The sequence below is a fragment of the Pelodiscus sinensis genome, chromosome 1, assembly GCF_052426305.1.
Source record: "Pelodiscus sinensis isolate ZL-2025 chromosome 1, ASM5242630v1, whole genome shotgun sequence".
NCBI classification, from domain to species: domain Eukaryota; kingdom Metazoa; phylum Chordata; order Testudines; family Trionychidae; genus Pelodiscus; species Pelodiscus sinensis.
In genome coordinates, this window is record NC_143052.1 from 138,530,118 (window position 1) to 138,551,660 (window position 21,543).

Genomic DNA, 21,543 nt, shown 5'->3' on the forward strand with positions numbered 1-21,543 from the left:
CAGCATGAGGAGGACGTTTTTGGGCTCCGGAGGTGAATTTCTGGCTCCACAGCCCGGGTCTCCGATTCCGGCTTCAAAAGTCGATTTTGGCCATCGCGGCCCGAGTAGGGCGTATTCAGGCTCTGGAAGTGATTTTCTCGGTCCGCAGCCCGGGTCGCCGTTTTCGGCTTCAAAAGTCGATTTCGGCCATCGCGGCCCGAGTAGGTCGTATTCAGGCTCTGGAAGTGATTTTCTCGGTCCGCAGCCCGGGTCGCCGTTTTGTCTTCAAAAGTCAATTTCGGCCATCGCAGCATGAGGAGGACGTTTTTGGGCTCCGGAGGTGAATTTCTGGCTCCACAGCCCGGGTCTCCGAATCAGGCTTCAAAAGTCGATTTTGGCCATCGCGGCCCGAGTAGGGCGTATTCAGGCTCTGGAAGTGATTTTCTCGGTCCGCAGCCCGGGTCGCCGTTTTCGCCTTCAAAAGTCGATTTCGGCCATCACGGCCCGAAGAGGGTGTTTTCGGGCACCGGACGTGGATTTAGGCCTACGCAGCTCGTTTCTACGTTTTCAACTACAGAAGTCAATTTTGTCCATCGCGGGTTGAGGAGGGCGTTTTCAGCCTCCGAACGTGCATTTTGGCCTCCGAAGCCCGTGTCTCCATTTTTGGCCTCAAAAGTCGATTTCGGTCATCGTGGCGCGAGGAGGACGTTTTCACGCTCTGGATGTGTATTTCTGGCTCCGCAGCCCGGGTCGCCATTTTCACCTTCAAAAGTCGATTTCGGCCATCGCGGCCCGAGAAGGGCTTTTTCGGGCTCCGCACGTGAGTTTTTCGCTCCGCGGCCCGGGTCGCCATTTTGACCTTCAAAAGTCAATTTTGGCCATCGCGGCCCGAATAGGGCGTTTTCGGGCTCCGCAGGTGATTTTCTCTCTCCGCCGCCCGGGGTCACCGTTTTCACCTTCAGAAGTGGATTTCGGCCATCATGGCCCGAGGAGGATGTTTTCAGGCTCCGGACATGAATTTCTGGCGCCGCGGCCCGGGTCGCCGTTTTCGGCTTCAAAAGTCGATTTTGGCCATCGCGGCCCGAGTAGGGCGTATTCAGGCTCTGGAAGTGATTTTCTCGGTCCGCAGCCCGGGTCGCCGTTTTTGGCTTCAAAAGTCGATTTCGGCCATCACGGCCCGAAGAGGGTGTTTTCGGGCACCGGACGTGGATTTAGGCCTACGCAGCTCGTTTCGACGTTTTCAACTACAGAAGTTAATTTTGTCCATCGCGGGTTGAGGAGGGCGTTTTCAGCCTCCGAACGTGCATTTTGGCCTCCGAAGCCCGTGTCTCCATTTTTGGCCTCAAAAGTCGATTTCGGTCATCGTGGCGCGAGGAGGACGTTTTCACGCTCTGGATGTGTATTTCTGGCTCCGCAGCCCGGGTCGCCATTTTCACCTTCAAAAGTCGATTTCGGCCATCGCGGCCCGAGAAGGGCTTTTTCGGGCTCCGGACGTGATTTTCGCTCCGCGGCCCGGGTCGCCATTTTGACCTTCAAAAGTCGATTTCGGCCATCGCGGCCCGAATAGGGCGTTTTCGGGCTCCGCAGGTGATTTTCTCACTCCGCTGCCCGGGTCACCGTTTTCACCTTCAGAAGTGGATTTCGGCCATCATGGCCCGAGGAGGATGTTTTCAGGCTCCGGACATGAATTTCTGGCGCCGCGGCCCGGGTCGCCGTTTTCGGCTTCAAAACTCGATTTTGGCCATCGCGGCCCGAGTAGGGCGTATTCAGGCTCTGGAAGTGATTTTCTCGGTCCGCAGCCCGGGTCGCCGTTTTTGTCTTCAAAAGTCAATTTCGGCCATCGCAGCATGAGGAGGACGTTTTTTGGGCTCCGGAGGTGAATTACTGGCTCCACAGCCCGGGTCTCCGAATTAGGCTTCAAAAGTCGATTTTGGCCATCGCGGCCCGAGTAGGGCGTATTCAGGCTCTGGAAGTGATTTTCTCGGTCCGCAGCCCGGGTCGCCGTTTTCGGCTTCAAAAGTCGATTTCGGCCATCGCGGCCCGAATAGGGCGTTTTCGGGCTCCGCAGGTGATTTTCTCACTCCGCTGCCCGGGTCACCGTTTTCACCTTCAGAAGTGGATTTCGGCCATCATGGCCCGAGGAGGATGTTTTCAGGCTCCGGACATGAATTTCTGGCGCCGCGGCCCGGGTCGCCGTTTTCGGCTTCAAAACTCGATTTTGGCCATCGCGGCCCGAGTAGGGCGTATTCAGGCTCTGGAAGTGATTTTCTCGGTCCGCAGCCCGGGTCGCCGTTTTCGGCTTCAAAAGTCGATTTCGGCCATCGCGGCCCGAATAGGGCGTTTTCGGGCTCCGCAGGTGATTTTCTCACTCCGCTGCCCGGGTCACCGTTTTCACCTTCAGAAGTGGATTTCGGCCATCGCGGCCCGAGTAGGGCGTATTCAGGCTCCGGACATGAATTTCTGGCGCCGCGGCCCGGGTCGCCGTTTTCGGCTTCAAAACTCGATTTTGGCCATCGCGGCCCGAGTAGGGCGTATTCAGGCTCTGGAAGTGATTTTCTCGGTCCGCAGCCCGGGTCGCCGTTTTCGCCTTCAAAAGTCGATTTCTGCCATCACGGCCCGAGTAGGGCGTATTCAGGCTCTGGAAGTGATTTTCTCGGTCCGCAGCCCGGGTCGCCGTTTTTGTCTTCAAAAGTCAATTTCGGCCATCGCAGCATGAGGAGGACGTTTTTGGGCTCCGGAGGTGAATTTCTGGCTCCACAGCCCGGGTCTCCGAATCAGGCTTCAAAAGTCGATTTTGGCCATCGCGGCCCGAAGAGGGTGTTTTCGGGCACCGGACGTGGATTTAGGCCTACGCAGCTCGTTTCGACGTTTTCAACTACAGAAGTCAATTTTGTCCATCGCGGGTTGAGGAGGGCGTTTTCAGCCTCCGAACGTGCATTTTGGCCTCCGAAGCCCGTGTCTCCATTTTGGGCCTCAAAAGTCGATTTCGGTCATCGTGGCGCGAGGAGGACGTTTTCACGCTCTGGATGTGTATTTCTGGCTCCGCAGCCCGGGTCGCCATTTTCACCTTCAAAAGTCGATTTCGGCCATCGCGGCCCGAGAAGGGCTTTTTCGGGCTCCGCACGTGATTTTTTCGCTCCGCGGCCCGGGTCGCCATTTTGACCTTCAAAAGTCAATTTTGGCCATCGCGGCCCGAATAGGGCGTTTTCGGGCTCCGCAGGTGATTTTCTCTCTCCGCCGCCCGGGGTCACCGTTTTCACCTTCAGAAGTGGATTTCGGCCATCATGGCCCGAGGAGGATGTTTTCAGGCTCCGGACATGAATTTCTGGCGCCGCGGCCCGGGTCGCCGTTTTCGGCTTCAAAACTCGATTTTGGCCATCGCGGCCCGAGTAGGGCGTATTCAGGCTCTGGAAGTGATTTTCTCGGTCCGCAGCCCGGGTCGCCGTTTTTGTCTTCAAAAGTCAATTTCGGCCATCGCAGCATGAGGAGGACGTTTTTGGGCTCCGGAGGTGAATTTCTGGCTCCACAGCCCGGGTCTCCGAATCAGGCTTCAAAAGTCGATTTTGGCCATCGCGGCCCGAGTAGGGCGTATTCAGGCTCTGGAAGTGATTTTCTCGGTCCGCAGCCCGGGTCGCCGTTTTCGGCTTCAAAAGTCGATTTCGGCCATCGCGGCCCGAGTAGGTCGTATTCAGGCTCTGGAAGTGATTTTCTCGGTCCGCAGCCCGGGTCGCCGTTTTTGTCTTCAAAAGTCAATTTCGGCCATCGCAGCATGAGGAGGACGTTTTTGGGCTCCGGAGGTGAATTTCTGGCTCCACAGCCCGGGTCTCCGAATCAGGCTTCAAAAGTCGATTTTGGCCATCGCGGCCCGAGTAGGGCGTATTCAGGCTCTGGAAGTGATTTTCTCGGTCCGCAGCCCGGGTCGCCGTTTTCGCCTTCAAAAGTCGATTTCGGCCATCACGGCCCGAAGAGGGTGTTTTCGGGCACCGGACGTGGATTTAGGCCTACGCAGCTCGTTTCGACGTTTTCAACTACAGAAGTCAATTTTGTCCATCGCGGGTTGAGGAGGGCGTTTTCAGCCTCCGAACGTGCATTTGGCCTCCGAAGCCCGTGTCTCCATTTTTGGCCTCAAAAGTCGATTTCGGTCATCGTGGCGCGAGGAGGACGTTTTCACGCTCTGGATGTGTATTTCTGGCTCCGCAGCCCGGGTCGCCATTTTCACCTTCAAAGTCGATTTCGGCCATCGCGGCCCGAGAAGGGCTTTTTCGGGCTCCGCACGTGATTTTTTCGCTCCGCGGCCCGGGTCGCCATTTTGACCTTCAAAAGTCTATTTTGGCCATCGCGGCCCGAATAGGGCGTTTTCGGGCTCCGCAGGTGATTTTCTCTCTCCGCCGCCCGGGGTCACCGTTTTCACCTTCAGAAGTGGATTTCGGCCATCATGGCCCGAGGAGGATGTTTTCAGGCTCCGGACATGAATTTCTGGCGCCGCGGCCCGGGTCGCCGTTTTCGGCTTCAAAACTCGATTTTGGCCATCGCGGCCCGAGTAGGGCGTATTCAGGCTCTGGAAGTGATTTTCTCGGTCCGCAGCCCGGGTCGCCGTTTTTGTCTTCAAAAGTCAATTTCGGCCATCGCAGCATGAGGAGGACGTTTTTGGGCTCCGGAGGTGAATTTCTGGCTCCACAGCCCGGGTCTCCGATTCCGGCTTCAAAAGTCCATTTTGGCCATCGTGGCCCGAGTAGGGCGTATTCAGGCTCTGGAAGTGATTTTCTCGGTCCGCAGCCCGGGTCGCCGTTTTCGCCTTCAAAAGTCGATTTCGGCCATCACGGCCCGAAGAGGGTGTTTTCGGGCACCGGACGTGGATTTAGGCCTACGCAGCTCGTTTCGACGTTTTCAACTACAGAAGTCAATTTTGTCCATCGCGGGTTGAGGAGGGCGTTTTCAGCCTCCGAACGTGCATTTTGGCCTCCGAAGCCCGTGTCTCCATTTTGGGCCTCAAAAGTCGATTTCGGTCATCGTGGCGCGAGGAGGACGTTTTCACGCTCTGGATGTGTATTTCTGGCTCCGCAGCCCGGGTCGCCATTTTCACCTTCAAAGTCGATTTCGGCCATCGCGGCCCGAGAAGGGCTTTTTCGGGCTCCGCACGTGATTTTTTCGCTCCGCGGCCCGGGTCGCCATTTTGACCTTCAAAAGTCGATTTCGGCCATCGCGGCCCGAATAGGGCGTTTTCGGGCTCCGCAGGTGATTTTCTCACTCCGCTGCCCGGGTCACCGTTTTCACCTTCAGAAGTGGATTTCGGCCATCATGGCCCGAGGAGGATGTTTTCAGGCTCCGGACATGAATTTCTGGCGCCGCGGCCCGGGTCGCCGTTTTCGGCTTCAAAACTCGATTTTGGCCATCGCGGCCCGAGTAGGGCGTATTTAGGCTCTGGAAGTGATTTTCTCGGTCCGCAGCCCGGGTCGCCGTTTTTGTCTTCAAAAGTCAATTTCGGCCATCGCAGCATGAGGAGGACGTTTTTGGGCTCCGGAGGTGAATTTCTGGCTCCACAGCCCGGGTCTCCGATTCCAGCTTCAAAAGTCGATTTTGGCCATCGCGGCCCGAGTAGGGCGTATTCAGGCTCTGGAAGTGATTTTCTCGGTCCGCAGCCCGGGTCGCCGTTTTCGGCTTCAAAAGTCGATTTCGGTCATCGCGGCCCGAATAGGGCGTTTTCGGGCTGCGCAGGTGATTTTCTCACTCCGCTGCCCGGGTCACCGTTTTCACCTTCAGAAGTGGATTTCGGCCATCATGGCCCGAGGAGGATGTTTTCAGGCTCCGGACATGAATTTCTGGCGCCGCGGCCCGGGTCGCCGTTTTCGGCTTCAAAACTCGATTTTGGCCATCGCGGCCCGAGTAGGGCGTATTCAGGCTCTGGAAGTGATTTTCTCGGTCCGCAGCCCGGGTCGCCGTTTTTGTCTTCAAAAGTCAATTTCGGCCATCGCAGCATGAGGAGGACGTTTTTGGGCTCCGGAGGTGAATTTCTGGCTCCACAGCCCGGGTCTCCGATTCCGGCTTCAAAAGTCGATTTTGGCCATCGCGGCCCGAGTAGGGCGTATTCAGGCTCTGGAAGTGATTTTCTCGGTCCGCAGCCCGGGTCGCCGTTTTCGCCTTCAAAAGTCGATTTCGGCCATCACGGCCCGAAGAGGGTGTTTTCGGGCACCGGACGTGGATTTAGGCCTACGCAGCTCGTTTCGACGTTTTCAACTACAGAAGTCAATTTTGTCCATCGCGGGTTGAGGAGGGCGTTTTCAGCCTCCGAACGTGCATTTTGGCCTCCGAAGCCCGTGTCTCCATTTTTGGCCTCAAAAGTCGATTTCGGTCATCGTGGCGCGAGGAGGACGTTTTCACGCTCTGGATGTGTATTTCTGGCTCCGCAGCCCGGGTCGCCATTTTCACCTTCAAAAGTCGATTTCGGCCATCGCGGCCCGAGAAGGGCTTTTTCGGGCTCCGGACGTGATTTTTCGCTCCGCGGCCCGGGTCGCCATTTTGACCTTCAAAAGTCAATTTTGGCCATCGCGGCCCGAATAGGGCGTTTTCGGGCTCCGCAGGTGATTTTCTCTCTCCGCCGCCCGGGGTCACCGTTTTCACCTTCAGAAGTGGATTTCGGCCATCATGGCCCGAGGAGGATGTTTTCAGGCTCCGGACATGAATTTCTGGCGCCGCGGCCCGGGTCGCCGTTTTCGGCTTCAAAACTCGATTTTGGCCATCGCGGCCCGAGTAGGGCGTATTCAGGCTCTGGAAGTGATTTTCTCGGTCCGCAGCCCAGGTCGCCGTTTTTGTCTTCAAAAGTCAATTTCGGCCATCGCAGCATGAGGAGGACGTTTTTGGGCTCCGGAGGTGAATTTCTGGCTCCACAGCCCGGGTCTCCGATTCCGGCTTCAAAAGTCGATTTTGGCCATCGCGGCCCGAGTAGGGCGTATTCAGGCTCTGGAAGTGATTTTCTCGGTCCGCAGCCCGGGTCGCCGTTTTCGGCTTCAAAAGTCGATTTCGGCCATCGCGGCCCGAGTAGGTCGTATTCAGGCTCTGGAAGTGATTTTCTCGGTCCGCAGCCCGGGTCGCCGTTTTTGTCTTCAAAGTCAATTTCGGCCATCGCAGCAAAAGGAGGACGTTTTTGGGCTCCGGAGGTGAATTTCTGGCTCCACAGCCCGGGTCTCCGAATCAGGCTTCAAAAGTCGATTTTGGCCATCGCGGCCCGAGTAGGGCGTATTCAGGCTCTGGAAGTGATTTTCTCGGTCCGCAGCCCGGGTCGCCATTTTCGGCTTCAAAAGTCGATTTCGGCCATCGCGGCCCGAATAGGGTGTTTTCGGGCTCCGCAGGTGATTTTCTCACTCCGCTGCCCGGGTCACCGTTTTCACCTTCAGAAGTGGATTTCGGCCATCATGGCCCGAGGAGGATGTTTTCAGGCTCCGGACATGAATTTCTGGCGCCGCGGCCCGGGTCGCCGTTTTCGGCTTCAAAACTCGATTTTGGCCATCGCGGCCCGAGTAGGGCGTATTCAGGCTCTGGAAGTGATTTTCTCGGTCTGCAGCCCGGGTCGCCGTTTTTGTCTTCAAAAGTCAATTTCGGCCATCGCAGCATGAGGAGGACGTTTTTGGGCTCCGGAGGTGAATTTCTGGCTCCACAGCCCGGGTCTCCGATTCCGGCTTCAAAAGTCGATTTTGGCCATCGCGGCCCGAGTAGGGCGTATTCAGGCTCTGGAAGTGATTTTCTCGGTCCGCAGCCCGGGTCGCCGTTTTCGCCTTCAAAAGTCGATTTCGGCCATCACGGCCCGAAGAGGGTGTTTTCGGGCACCGGACGTGGATTTAGGCCTACGCAGCTCGTTTCGACGTTTTCAACTACAGAAGTCAATTTTGTCCATCGCGGGTTGAGGAGGGCGTTTTCAGCCTCCGAACGTGCATTTTGGCCTCCGAAGCCCGTGTCTCCATTTTGGGCCTCAAAAGTCGATTTCGGTCATCGTGGCGCGAGGAGGACGTTTTCACGCTCTGGATGTGTATTTCTGGCTCCGCAGCCGGGTCGCCATTTTCACCTTCAAAAGTCGATTTCGGCCATCGCGGCCCGAGAAGGGCTTTTTCGGGCTCCGCACGTGATTTTTTCGCTCCGCGGCCCGGGTCGCCATTTTGACCATAAAAAGTCTATTTGGTCTAATAGGGCGTTTTCGGGCTCCGCAGGTGATTTCTCTCTCCGCCGCCCGGGGTCACCGTTTTCACCTTCAGAAGTGGATTTCGGCCATCATGGCCCGAGGAGGATGTTTTCAGGCTCCGGACATGAATTTCTGGCGCCGCGGCCCGGGTCGCCGTTTTCGGCTTCAAAACTCGATTTTGGCCATCGCGGCCCGAGTAGGGCGTATTCAGGCTCTGGAAGTGATTTTCTCGGTCCGCAGCCCGGGTCGCCATTTTCGGCTTCAAAGTCGATTTCGGCCATCGCGGCCCGAATAGGGTGTTTTCGGGCTCCGCAGGTGATTTTCTCACTCCGCTGCCCGGGTCACCGTTTTCACCTTCAGAAGTGGATTTCGGCCATCATGGCCCGAGGAGGATGTTTTCAGGCTCCGGACATGAATTTCTGGCGCCGCGGCCCGGGTCGCCGTTTTCGGCTTCAAAACTCGATTTTGGCCATCGCGGCCCGAGTAGGGCGTATTCAGGCTCTGGAAGTGATTTTCTCGGTCCGCAGCCCGGGTCGCCGTTTTTGTCTTCAAAAGTCAATTTCGGCCATCGCAGCATGAGGAGGACGTTTTTGGGCTCCGGAGGTGAATTTCTGGCTCCACAGCCCGGGTCTCCGATTCCGGCTTCAAAAGTCGATTTTGGCCATCGCGGCCCGAGTAGGGCGTATTCAGGCTCTGGAAGTGATTTTCTCGGTCCGCAGCCCGGGTCGCCGTTTTCGCCTTCAAAAGTCGATTTCGGCCATCACGGCCCGAAGAGGGTGTTTTCGGGCACCGGACGTGGATTTAGGCCTACGCAGCTCGTTTCGACGTTTTCAACTACAGAAGTCAATTTTGTCCATCGCGGGTTGAGGAGGGCGTTTTCAGCCTCCGAACGTGCATTTTGGCCTCCGAAGCCCGTGTCTCCATTTTTGGCCTCAAAAGTCGATTTCGGTCATCGTGGCGTGAGGAGGACGTTTTCACGCTCTGGATGTGTATTTCTGGCTCCGCAGCCCGGGTCGCCATTTTCACCTTCAAAAGTCGATTTCGGCCATCGCGGCCCGAGAAGGGCTTTTTCGGGCTCCGGACGTGATTTTTTCGCTCCGCGGCCCGGGTCGCCATTTTGACCTTCAAAAGTCTATTTTGGCCATCGCGGCCCGAATAGGGCGTTTTCGGGCTCCGCAGGTGATTTTCTCTCTCCGCCGCCCGGGGTCACCGTTTTCACCTTCAGAAGTGGATTTCGGCCATCATGGCCCGAGGAGGATGTTTTCAGGCTCCGGACATGAATTTCTGGCGCCGCGGCCCGGGTCGCCGTTTTCGGCTTCAAAACTCGATTTTGGCCATCGCGGCCCGAGTAGGGCGTATTCAGGCTCTGGAAGTGATTTTCTCGGTCCGCAGCCCGGGTCGCCGTTTTTGTCTTCAAAAGTCAATTTCGGCCATCGCAGCATGAGGAGGACGTTTTGGGCTCCGGAGGTGAATTTCTGGCTCCACAGCCCGGGTCTCCGATTCCGGCTTCAAAGTCGATTTTGGCCATCGCGGCCCGAGTAGGGCGTATTCAGGCTCTGGAAGTGATTTTCTCGGTCCGCAGCCCGGGTCGCCGTTTTCGCCTTCAAAAGTCGATTTCGGCCATCACGGCCCGAAGAGGGTGTTTTCGGGCACCGGACGTGGATTTAGGCCTACGCAGCTCGTTTCGACGTTTTCAACTACAGAAGTCAATTTTGTCCATCGCGGGTTGAGGAGGGCGTTTTCAGCCTCCGAACGTGCATTTTGGCCTCCGAAGCCCGTGTCTCCATTTTGGGCCTCAAAAGTCGATTTCGGTCATCGTGGCGCGAGGAGGACGTTTTCACGCTCTGGATGTGTATTTCTGGCTCCGCAGCCCGGGTCGCCATTTTCACCTTCAAAAGTCGATTTCGGCCATCGCGGCCCGAGAAGGGCTTTTTCGGGCTCCGCACGTGATTTTTTCGCTCCGCGGCCCGGGTCGCCATTTTGACCTTCAAAAGTCGATTTCGGCCATCGCGGCCCGAATAGGGCGTTTCGGGCTCCGCAGGTGATTTTCTCACTCCGCTGCCCGGGTCACCGTTTTCACCTTCAGAAGTGGATTTCGGCCATCATGGCCCGAGGAGGATGTTTTCAGGCTCCGGACATGAATTTCTGGCGCCGCGGCCCGGGTCGCCGTTTTCGGCTTCAAAACTCGATTTTGGCCATCGCGGCCCGAGTAGGGCGTATTCAGGCTCTGGAAGTGATTTTCTCGGTCCGCAGCCCGGGTCGCCGTTTTCGGCTTCAAAAGTCGATTTCGGCCATCGCGGCCCGAATAGGGCGTTTTCGGGCTGCGCAGGTGATTTTCTCACTCCGCTGCCCGGGTCACCGTTTTCACCTTCAGAAGTGGATTTCGGCCATCATGGCCCGAGGAGGATGTTTTCAGGCTCCGGACATGAATTTCTGGTGCCGCGGCCCGGGTCGCCGTTTTCGGCTTCAAAACTCGATTTTGGCCATCGCGGCCCGAGTAGGGCGTATTCAGGCTCTGGAAGTGATTTTCTCGGTCCGCAGCCCGGGTCGCCGTTTTCGGCTTCAAAAGTCGATTTCGGCCATCGCGGCCCGAATAGGGCGTTTCGGGCTCCGCAGGTGATTTTCTCACTCCGCTGCCCGGGTCACCGTTTTCACCTTCAGAAGTGGATTTCGGCCATCATGGCCCGAGGAGGATGTTTTCAGGCTCCGGACATGAATTTCTGGCGCCGCGGCCCGGGTCGCCGTTTTCGGCTTCAAAACTCGATTTTGGCCATCGCGGCCCGAGTAGGGCGTATTCAGGCTCTGGAAGTGATTTTCTCGGTCCGCAGCCCGGGTCGCCGTTTTCGCCTTCAAAAGTGATTTCGGCCATCACGGCCCGAGTAGGGCGTATTCAGGCTCTGGAAGTGATTTTCTCGGTCCGCAGCCCGAGTCGCCGTTTTTGTCTTCAAAAGTCAATTTCGGCCATCGCAGCATGAGGAGGACGTTTTTGGGCTCCGGAGGTGAATTTCTGGCTCCACAGCCCGGGTCTCCGAATCAGGCTTCAAAAGTCGATTTTGGCCATCGCGGCCCGAGTAGGGCGTATTCAGGCTCTGGAAGTGATTTTCTCGGTCCGCAGCCCGGGTCGCCGTTTTTGTCTTCAAAAGTCAATTTCGGCCATCGCAGCATGAGGAGGACGTTTTTGGGCTCCGGAGGTGAATTTCTGGCTCCACAGCCCGGGTCTCCGAATCAGGCTTCAAAAGTCGATTTTGGCCATCGCGGCCGGAAGAGGGTTATTTCGGGAACCGGACGTGGATTTAGGCCTACACAGCTCGTTTCGACGTTTTCAACTACAGAAGTCAATTTTGTCCATCGCGGGTTGAGGAGGGCGTTTTCAGCCTCCGAACGTGCATTTTGGCCTCCGAAGCCCGTGTCTCCATTTTTGGCCTCAAAAGTCGATTTCGGTCATCGTGGCGCGAGGAGGACGTTTTCACGCTCTGGATGTGTATTTCTGGCTCCGCAGCCCGGGTCGCCATTTTCACCTTGAAAAGTCGATTTCGGCCATCGCGGCCCGAGAAGGGCTTTTTCGGGCTCCGCACGTGATTTTTTTCGCTCCGCGGCCCGGGTCGCCATTTTGACCTTCAAAAGTCAATTTTGGCCATCGCGGCCCGAATAGGGCGTTTCGGGCTCCGCAGGTGATTTTCTCTCTCCGCCGCCCGGGGTCACCGTTTTCACCTTCAGAAGTGGATTTCGGCCATCATGGCCCGAGGAGGATGTTTTCAGGCTCCGGACATGAATTTCTGGCGCCGCGGCCCGGGTCGCCGTTTTCGGCTTCAAAACTCGATTTTGGCCATCGCGGCCCGAGTAGGGCGTATTCAGGCTCTGGAAGTGATTTTCTCGGTCCGCAGCCCGGGTCGCCTTTTTTGTCTTCAAAAGTCAATTTCGGCCATCGCAGCATGAGGAGGACGTTTTTGGGCTCCGGAGGTGAATTTCTGGCTCCACAGCCCGGGTCTCCGATTCCGGCTTCAAAAGTCGATTTTGGCCATCGCGGCCCGAGTAGGGCGTATTCAGGCTCTGGAAGTGATTTTCTCGGTCCGCAGCCCGGGTCGCCGTTTTCGCCTTCAAAAGTCGATTTCGGCCATCACGGCCCGAAGAGGGTGTTTTCGGGCACCGGACGTGGATTTAGGCCTACGCAGCTCGTTTCGACGTTTTCAACTACAGAAGTCAATTTTGTCCATCGCGGGTTGAGGAGGGCGTTTTCAGCCTCCGAACGTGCATTTTGGCCTCCGAAGCCCGTGTCTCCATTTTTGGCCTCAAAAGTCGATTTCGGTCATCGTGGCGCGAGGAGGACGTTTTCACGCTCTGGATGTGTATTTCTGGCTCCGCAGCCCGGGTCGCCATTTTCACCTTCAAAAGTCGATTTCGGCCATCGCGGCCCGAGAAGGGCTTTTTCGGGCTCCGCACGTGATTTTTTCGCTCCGCGGCCCGGGTCGCCATTTTGACCTTCAAAAGTCTATTTTGGCCATCGCGGCCCGAATAGGGCGTTTTCGGGCTCCGCAGGTGATTTTCTCTCTCCGCCGCCCGGGGTCACCGTTTTCACCTTCAGAAGTGGATTTCGGCCATCATGGCCCGAGGAGGATGTTTTCAGGCTCCAGACATGAATTTCTGGCGCCGCGGCCCGGGTCGCCGTTTTCGGCTTCAAAACTCGATTTTGGCCATCGCGGCCCGAGTAGGGCGTATTCAGGCTCTGGATGTGATTTTCTCGGTCCGCAGCCCGGGTCGCCGTTTTTGTCTTCAAAAGTCAATTTCGGCCATCGCAGCATGAGGAGGACGTTTTTGGGCTCCGGAGGTGAATTTCTGGCTCCACAGCCCGGGTCTCCGATTCCGGCTTCAAAGTCGATTTTGGCCATCGCGGCCCGAGTAGGGCGTATTCAGGCTCTGGAAGTGATTTTCTCGGTCCGCAGCCCGGGTCGCCGTTTTGGTCTTCAAAAGTCAATTTCGGCCATCGCAGCATGAGGAGGACGTTTTTGGGCTCCGGAGGTGAATTTCTGGCTCCACAGCCCGGGTCTCCGATTCCGGCTTCAAAAGTCGATTTTGGCCATCGCGGCCCGAGTAGGGCGTATTCAGGCTCTGGAAGTGATTTTCTCGGTCCGCAGCCCGGGTCGCCGTTTTTGTCTTCAAAAGTCAATTTCGGCCATCGCAGCATGAGGAGGACGTTTTTGGGCTCCGGAGGTGAATTTCTGGCTCCACAGCCTGGGTCTCCGATTCCGGCTTCAAAATCGATTTTGGCCATCGCGGCCCGAGTAGGGCGTATTCAGGCTCTGGAAGTGATTTTCTCGGTCCGCAGCCCGGGTCGCCGTTTTTGGCTTCAAAAGTCGATTTCGGCCATTGCTGCACGAGGATAGCATTATCGGGCTTCTGACATGGATTACTGGCTCCGCAGCCCGGGTCGCCGTTTTCGGCTTCAAAAGTCTATTTTGGCCATCACGTCCCGAAGAGGGTGTTTTCGGGCACCGGACGTGGATTTAGGCCTACGAAGCCCGTTTCGACGTTTTCAGCTACAGAAGTCAATTTTGTCCATCGCGGGTTGAGGAGGGCGTTTTCAGGCTCCGAACGTGCATTTTGGCCTCCGAAGCCCGTGTCTCCATTTTTGGCCTCAAAAGTCGATTTCGGTCATCGTGGCACGAGGAGGACGTTTTCGCGCTCTGGATGTGGATTTCTGGCTCCGCGGCCCGGGTCGCCGTTTTCGGCTTCAAAAGTCGATTTCGGCCCTCGCGGCCCGAGAAGGGATTTTTTGGGCTCCGCAGGTGATTTTCTCTCTCCGCCGCCCGGGGTCACCGTTTTCACCTTCAGAAGTGGATTTCGGCCATCATGGCCCGAGGAGGATGTTTTCAGGCTCCGGACATGAATTTCTGGCGCCGCGGCCCGGGTCGCCGTTTTCGGCTTCAAAACTCGATTTTGGCCATCGCGGCCCGAGTAGGGCGTATTCAGGCTCTGGAAGTGATTTTCTCGGTCCGCAGCCCGGGTCGCCGTTTTTGTCTTCAAAAGTCAATTTCGGCCATCGCAGCATGAGGAGGACGTTTTGGGCTCCGGAGGTGAATTTCTGGCTCCACAGCCCGGGTCTCCGATTCCGGCTTCAAAAGTCGATTTTGGCCATCGCGGCCCGAGTAGGGCGTATTCAGGCTCTGGAAGTGATTTTCTCGGTCCGCAGCCCGGGTCGCCGTTTTCGCCTTCAAAAGTCGATTTCGGCCATCACGGCCCGAAGAGGGTGTTTTCGGGCACCGGACGTGGATTTAGGCCTACGCAGCTCGTTTCGACGTTTTCAACTACAGAAGTCAATTTTGTCCATCGCGGGTTGAGGAGGGCGTTTTCAGCCTCCGAACGTGCATTTTGGCCTCCGAAGCCCGTGTCTCCATTTTGGGCCTCAAAAGTCGATTTCGGTCATCGTGGCGCGAGGAGGACGTTTTCACGCTCTGGATGTGTATTTCTGGCTCCGCAGCCCGGGTCGCCATTTTCACCTTCAAAAGTCGATTTCGGCCATCGCGGCCCGAGAAGGGCTTTTTCGGGCTCCGCACGTGATTTTTTCGCTCCGCGGCCCGGGTCGCCATTTTGACCTTCAAAAGTCTATTTTGGCCATCGCGGCCCGAATAGGGCGTTTCGGGCTCCGCAGGTGATTTTCTCTCTCCGCCGCCCGGGGTCACCGTTTTCACCTTCAGAAGTGGATTTCGGCCATCGCAGCATGAGGAGGACGTTTTTGGGCTCCGGAGGTGAATTTCTGGCGCCGCGGCCCGGGTCTCCGATTCCGGCTTCAAAAGTCGATTTTGGCCATCGCGGCCCGAGTAGGGCGTATTCAGGCTCTGGAAGTGATTTTCTCGGTCCGCAGCCCGGGTCGCCGTTTTCGGCTTCAAAAGTCGATTTCGGCCATCGCGGCCCGAGTAGGTCGTATTCAGGCTCTGGAAGTGATTTTCTCGGTCCGCAGCCCGGGTCGCCGTTTTTGTCTTCAAAAGTCAATTTCGGCCATCGCAGCAAAAGGAGGACGTTTTTGGGCTCCGGAGGTGAATTTCTGGCTCCACAGCCCGGGTCTCCGAATCAGGCTTCAAAAGTCGATTTTGGCCATCGCGGCCCGAGTAGGGCGTATTCAGGCTCTGGAAGTGATTTTCTCGGTCCGCAGCCCGGGTCGCCATTTTCGGCTTCAAAAGTCGATTTCGGCCATCGCGGCCCGAATAGGGTGTTTTCGGGCTCCGCAGGTGATTTTCTCACTCCGCTGCCCGGGTCACCGTTTTCACCTTCAGAAGTGGATTTCGGCCATCATGGCCCGAGGAGGATGTTTTCAGGCTCCGGACATGAATTTCTGGCGCCGCGGCCCGGGTCGCCGTTTTCGGCTTCAAAACTCGATTTTGGCCATCGCGGCCCGAGTAGGGCGTATTCAGGCTCTGGAAGTGATTTTCTCGGTCTGCAGCCCGGGTCGCCGTTTTTGTCTTCAAAAGTCAATTTCGGCCATCGCAGCATGAGGAGGACGTTTTTGGGCTCCGGAGGTGAATTTCTGGCTCCACAGCCCGGGTCTCCGATTCCGGCTTCAAAAGTCGATTTTGGCCATCGCGGCCCGAGTAGGGCGTATTCAGGCTCTGGAAGTGATTTTCTCGGTCCGCAGCCCGGGTCGCCGTTTCGCCTTCAAAAGTCGATTTCGGCCATCACGGCCCGAAGAGGGTGTTTTCGGGCACCGGACGTGGATTTAGGCCTACGCAGCTCGTTTCGACGTTTTCAACTACAGAAGTCAATTTTGTCCATCGCGGGTTGAGGAGGGCGTTTTCAGCCTCCGAACGTGCATTTTGGCCTCCGAAGCCCGTGTCTCCATTTTTGGCCTCAAAAGTCGATTTCGGTCATCGTGGCGCGAGGAGGACGTTTTCACGCTCTGGATGTGTATTTCTGGCTCCGCAGCCCGGGTCGCCATTTTCACCTTCAAAAGTCGATTTCGGCCATCGCGGCCCGAGAAGGGCTTTTTCGGGCTCCGCACGTGATTTTTTCGCTCCGCGGCCCGGGTCGCCATTTTGACCTTCAAAACTCTATTTTGGCCATCGCGGCCCGAATAGGGCGTTTTCGGGCTCCGCAGGTGATTTTCTCTCTCCGCCGCCCGGGGTCACCGTTTTCACCTTCAGAAGTGGATTTCGGCCATCATGGCCCGAGGAGGATGTTTTCAGGCTCCAGACATGAATTTCTGGCGCCGCGGCCCGGGTCGCCGTTTTCGGCTTCAAAACTCGATTTTGGCCATCGCGGCCCGAGTAGGGCGTATTCAGGCTCTGGATGTGATTTTCTCGGTCCGCAGCCCGGGTCGCCGTTTTTGTCTTCAAAAGTCAATTTCGGCCATCGCAGCATGAGGAGGACGTTTTTGGGCTCCGGAGGTGAATTTCTGGCTCCACAGCCCGGGTCTCCGATTCCGGCTTCAAAAGTCGATTTTGGCCATCGCGGCCCGAGTAGGGCGTATTCAGGCTCTGGAAGTGATTTTCTCGGTCCACAGCCCGGGTCGCCGTTTTTGTCTTCAAAAGTCAATTTCGGCCATCGCAGCATGAGGAGGACGTTTTGGGCTCCGGAGGTGAATTTCTGGCTCCACAGCCTGGGTCTCCGATTCCGGCTTCAAAGTCGATTTTGGCCATCGCGGCCCGAGTAGGGCGTATTCAGGCTCTGGAAGTGATTTTCTCGGTCCGCAGCCCGGGTCGCCGTTTTGTCTTCAAAAGTCAATTTCGGCCATCGCAGCATGAGGAGGACGTTTTTGGGCTCCGGAGGTGAATTTCTGGCTCCACAGCCCGGGTCTCCGATTCCGGCTTCAAAAGTCGATTTTGGCCATTGCGGCCCGAGTAGGGCGTATTCAGGCTCTGGAAGTGATTTTCTCGGTCCGCAGCCCGGGTCGCCGTTTTCGCCTTCAAAAGTCGATTTCGGCCATCACGGCCCGAAGAGGGTGTTTTCGGGCACCGGACGTGGATTTAGGCCTACGCAGCTCGTTTCGACGTTTTCAACTACAGAAGTCAATTTTGTCCATCGCGGGTTGAGGAGGGCGTTTTCAGCCTCCGAACGTGCATTTTGGCCTCCGAAGCCCGTGTCTCCATTTTTGGCCTCAAAAGTCGATTTCGGTCATCGTGGCGCGAGGAGGACGTTTTCACGCTCTGGATGTGTATTTCTGGCTCCGCAGCCGGGTCGCCATTTTCACCTTCAAAAGTCGATTTCGGCCATCGCGGCCCGAGAAGGGCTTTTTCGGGCTCCGGACGTGATTTTTTCGCTCCGCGGCCCGGGTCGCCATTTTGACCTTCAAAAGTCAATTTTGGCCATCGCGGCCCGAATAGGGCGTTTTCGGGCTCCGCAGGTGATTTTCTCTCTCCGCCGCCCGGGGTCACCGTTTTCACCTTCAGAAGTGGATTTCGGCCATCATGGCCCGAGGAGGATGTTTTCAGGCTCCGGACATGAATTTCTGGCGCCGCGGCCCGGGTCGCCGTTTTCGGCTTCAAAACTCGATTTTGGCCATCGCGGCCCGAGTAGGGCGTATTCAGGCTCTGGAAGTGATTTTCTCGGTCCGCAGCCCGGGTCGCCGTTTTTGTCTTCAAAAGTCAATTTCGGCCATCGCAGCATGAGGAGGACGTTTTTGGGCTCCGGAGGTGAATTTCTGGCTCCACAGCCCGGGTCTCCGATTCCGGCTTCAAAAGTCGATTTTGGCCATCGCGGCCCGAGTAGGGCGTATTCAGGCTCTGGAAGTGATTTTCTCGGTCCGCAGCCCGGGTCGCCGTTTTCGGCTTCAAAAGTCGATTTCGGCCATCGCGGCCCGAGTAGGTCGTCTTCAGGCTCTGGAAGTGATTTTCTCGGTCCGCAGCCCGGGTCGCCGTTTTTGTCTTCAAAAGTCAATTTCGGCCATCGCAGCAAAAGGAGGACGTTTTTGGGCTCCGGAGGTGAATTTCTGGCTCCACAGCCCGGGTCTCCGAATCAGGCTTCAAAAGTCGATTTTGGCCATCGCGGCCCGAGTAGGGCGTATTCAGGCTCTGGAAGTGATTTTCTCGGTCCGCAGCCCGGGTCGCCATTTTCGGCTTCAAAAGTCGATTTCGGCCATCGCGGCCCGAATAGGGTGTTTTCGGGCTCCGCAGGTGATTTTCTCACTCCGCTGCCCGGGTCACCGTTTTCACCTTCAGAAGTGGATTTCGGCCATCATGGCCCGAGGAGGATGTTTTCAGGCTCCGGACATGAATTTCTGGCGCCGCGGCCCGGGTCGCCGTTTTCGGCTTCAAAACTCGATTTTGGCCATCGCGGCCCGAGTAGGGCGTATTCAGGCTCTGGAAGTGATTTTCTCGGTCTGCAGCCCGGGTCGCCGTTTTTGTCTTCAAAAGTCAATTTCGGCCATCGCAGCATGAGGAGGACGTTTTTGGGCTCCGGAGGTGAATTTCTGTCTCCACAGCCCGGGTCTCCGATTCCGGCTTCAAAAGTCGATTTTGGCCATCGCGGCCCGAGTAGGGCGTATTCAGGCTCTGGAAGTGATTTTCTCGGTCCGCAGCCCGGGTCGCCGTTTTCGCCTTCAAAAGTCGATTTCGGCCATCACGGCCCGAAGAGGGTGTTTTCGGGCACCGGACGTGGATTTAGGCCTACGCAGCTCGTTTCGACGTTTTCAACTACAGAAGTCAATTTTGTCCATCGCGGGTTGAGGAGGGCGTTTTCAGCCTCCGAACGTGCATTTTGGCCTCCGAAGCCCGTGTCTCCATTTTTGGCCTCAAAAGTCGATTTCGGTCATCGTGGCGCGAGGAGGACGTTTTCACGCTCTGGATGTGTATTTCTGGCTCCGCAGCCCGGGTCGCCATTTTCACCTTGAAAAGTCGATTTCGGCCATCGCGGCCCGAGAAGGGCTTTTTCGGGCTCCGCACGTGATTTTTTCGCTCCGCGGCCCGGGTCGCCATTTTGACCTTCAAAAGTCTATTTTGGCCATCGCGGCCCGAATAGGGCGTTTCGGGCTCCGCAGGTGATTTTCTCTCTCCGCCGCCCGGGGTCACCGTTTTCACCTTCAGAAGTGGATTTCGGCCATCATGGCCCGAGGAGGATGTTTTCAGGCTCCGGACATGAATTTCTGGCGCCGCGGCCCGGGTCGCCGTTTTCGGCTTCAAAACTCGATTTTGGCCATCGCGGCCCGAGTAGGGCGTATTCAGGCTCTGGATGTGATTTTCTCGGTCCGCAGCCCGGGTCGCCGTTTTTGTCTTCAAAAGTCAATTTCGGCCATCGCAGCATGAGGAGGACGTTTTTGGGCTCCGGAGGTGAATTTCTGGCTCCACAGCCCGGGTCTCCGATTCCGGCTTCAAAAGTCGATTTTGGCCATCGCGGCCCGAGTAGGGCGTATTCAGGCTCTGGAAGTGATTTTCTCGGTCCGCAGCCCGGGTCGCCGTTTTCGGCTTCAAAAGTCGATTTCGGCCATCGCGGCCCGAGTAGGTCGTATTCAGGCTCTGGAAGTGATTTTCTCGGTCCGCAGCCCGGGTCGCCGTTTTTGTCTTCAAAAGTCAATTTCGGCCATCGCAGCAAAAGGAGGACGTTTTTGGGCTCCGGAGGTGAATTTCTGGCTCCACAGCCCGGGTCTCCGAATCAGGCTTCAAAAGTCGATTTTGGCCATCGCGGCCCGAGTAGGGCGTATTCAGGCTCTGGAAGTGATTTTCTCGGTCCGCAGCCCGGGTCGCCATTTTCGGCTTCAAAAGTCGATTTCGGCCATCGCGGCCCGAATAGGGTGTTTTCGGGCTCCGCAGGTGATTTTCTCACTCCGCTGCCCGGGTCACCGTTTTCACCTTCAGAAGTGGATTTCGGCCATCATGGCCCGAGGAGGATGTTTTCAGGCTCCGGACATGAATTTCTGGCGCCGCGGCCCGGGTCGCCGTTTTCGGCTTCAAAACTCGATTTTGGCCATCGCGGCCCGAGTAGGGCGTATTCAGGCTCTGGAAGTGATTTTCTCGGTCCGCAGCCCGGGTCGCCGTTTTGTCTTCAAAAGTCAATTTCGGCCATCGCAGCATGAGGAGGACGTTTTTAGGCTCCGGAGGTGAATTTCTGGCTCCACAGCCCGGGTCTCCGATTCCGGCTTCAAAAGTCGATTTTGGCCATCGCGGCCCGAGTAGGGCGTATTCAGGCTCTGGAAGTGATTTTCTCGGTCCGCAGCCCGGGTCGCCGTTTTCGCCTTCAAAAGTCGATTTCGGCCATCACGGCCCGAAGAGGGTGTTTTCGGGCACCGGACGTGGATTTAGGCCTACGCAGCTCGTTTCGACGTTTTCAACTACAGTAGTCAATTTTGTCCATCGCGGGTTGAGGAGGGCGTTTTCAGCCTCCGAACGTGCATTTTGGCCTCCGAAGCCCGTGTCTCCATTTTTGGCCTCAAAAGTCGATTTCGGTCATCGTGGCGCGAGGAGGACGTTTTCACGCTCTGGATGTGTATTTCTGGCTCCGCAGCCCGGGTCGCCATTTTCACCTTCAAAAGTCGATTTCGGCCATCGCGGCCCGAGAAGGGCTTTTTCGGGCTCCGCACGTGATTTTTTCGCTCCGCGGCCCGGGTCGCCATTTTGACCTTCAAAAGTCTATTTTGGCCATCGCGGCCCGAATAGGGCGTTTTCGGGCTCCGCAGGTGATTTTCTCTCTCCGCCGCCCGGGGTCACCGTTTTCACCTTCAGAAGTGGATTTCGGCCATCATGGCCCGAGGAGGATGTTTTCAGGCTCCGGACATGAATTTCTGGCGCCGCGGCCCGGGTCGCCGTTTTCGGCTTCAAAACTCGATTTTGGCCATCGCGGCCCGAGTAGGGCGTATTCAGGCTCTGGAAGTGATTTTCTCGGTCCGCAGCCCGGGTCGCCGTTTTTGTCTTCAAAAGTCAATTTCGGCCATCGCAGCATGAGGAGGACGTTTTTGGGCTCCGGAGGTGAATTTCTGGCTCCACAGCCCGGGTCTCCGATTCCGGCTTCAAAAGTCGATTTTGGCCATCGCGGCCCGAGTAGGGCGTATTCAGGCTCTGGAAGTGATTTTCTCGGTCCGCAGCCCGGGTCGCCGTTTTCGGCTTCAAAAGTCGATTTCGGCCATCGCGGCCCGAGTAGGTCGTATTCAGGCTCTGGAAGTGATTTTCTCGGTCCGCAGCCCGGGTCGCCGTTTTTGTCTTCAAAAGTCAATTTCGGCCATCGCAGCATGAGGAGGACGTTTTTAGGCTCCGGAGGTGAATTTCTGGCTCCACAGCCCGGGTCTCCGATTCCGGCTTCAAAAGTCGATTTTGGCCATCGCGGCCCGAGTAGGGCGTATTCAGGCTCTGGAAGTGATTTTCTCGGTCCGCAGCCCGGGTCGCCGTTTTTGTCTTCAAACGTCAATTTCGGCCATCGCAGCATGAGGAGGACGTTTTTAGGCTCCGGAGGTGAATTTCTGGCTCCACAGCCCGGGTCGC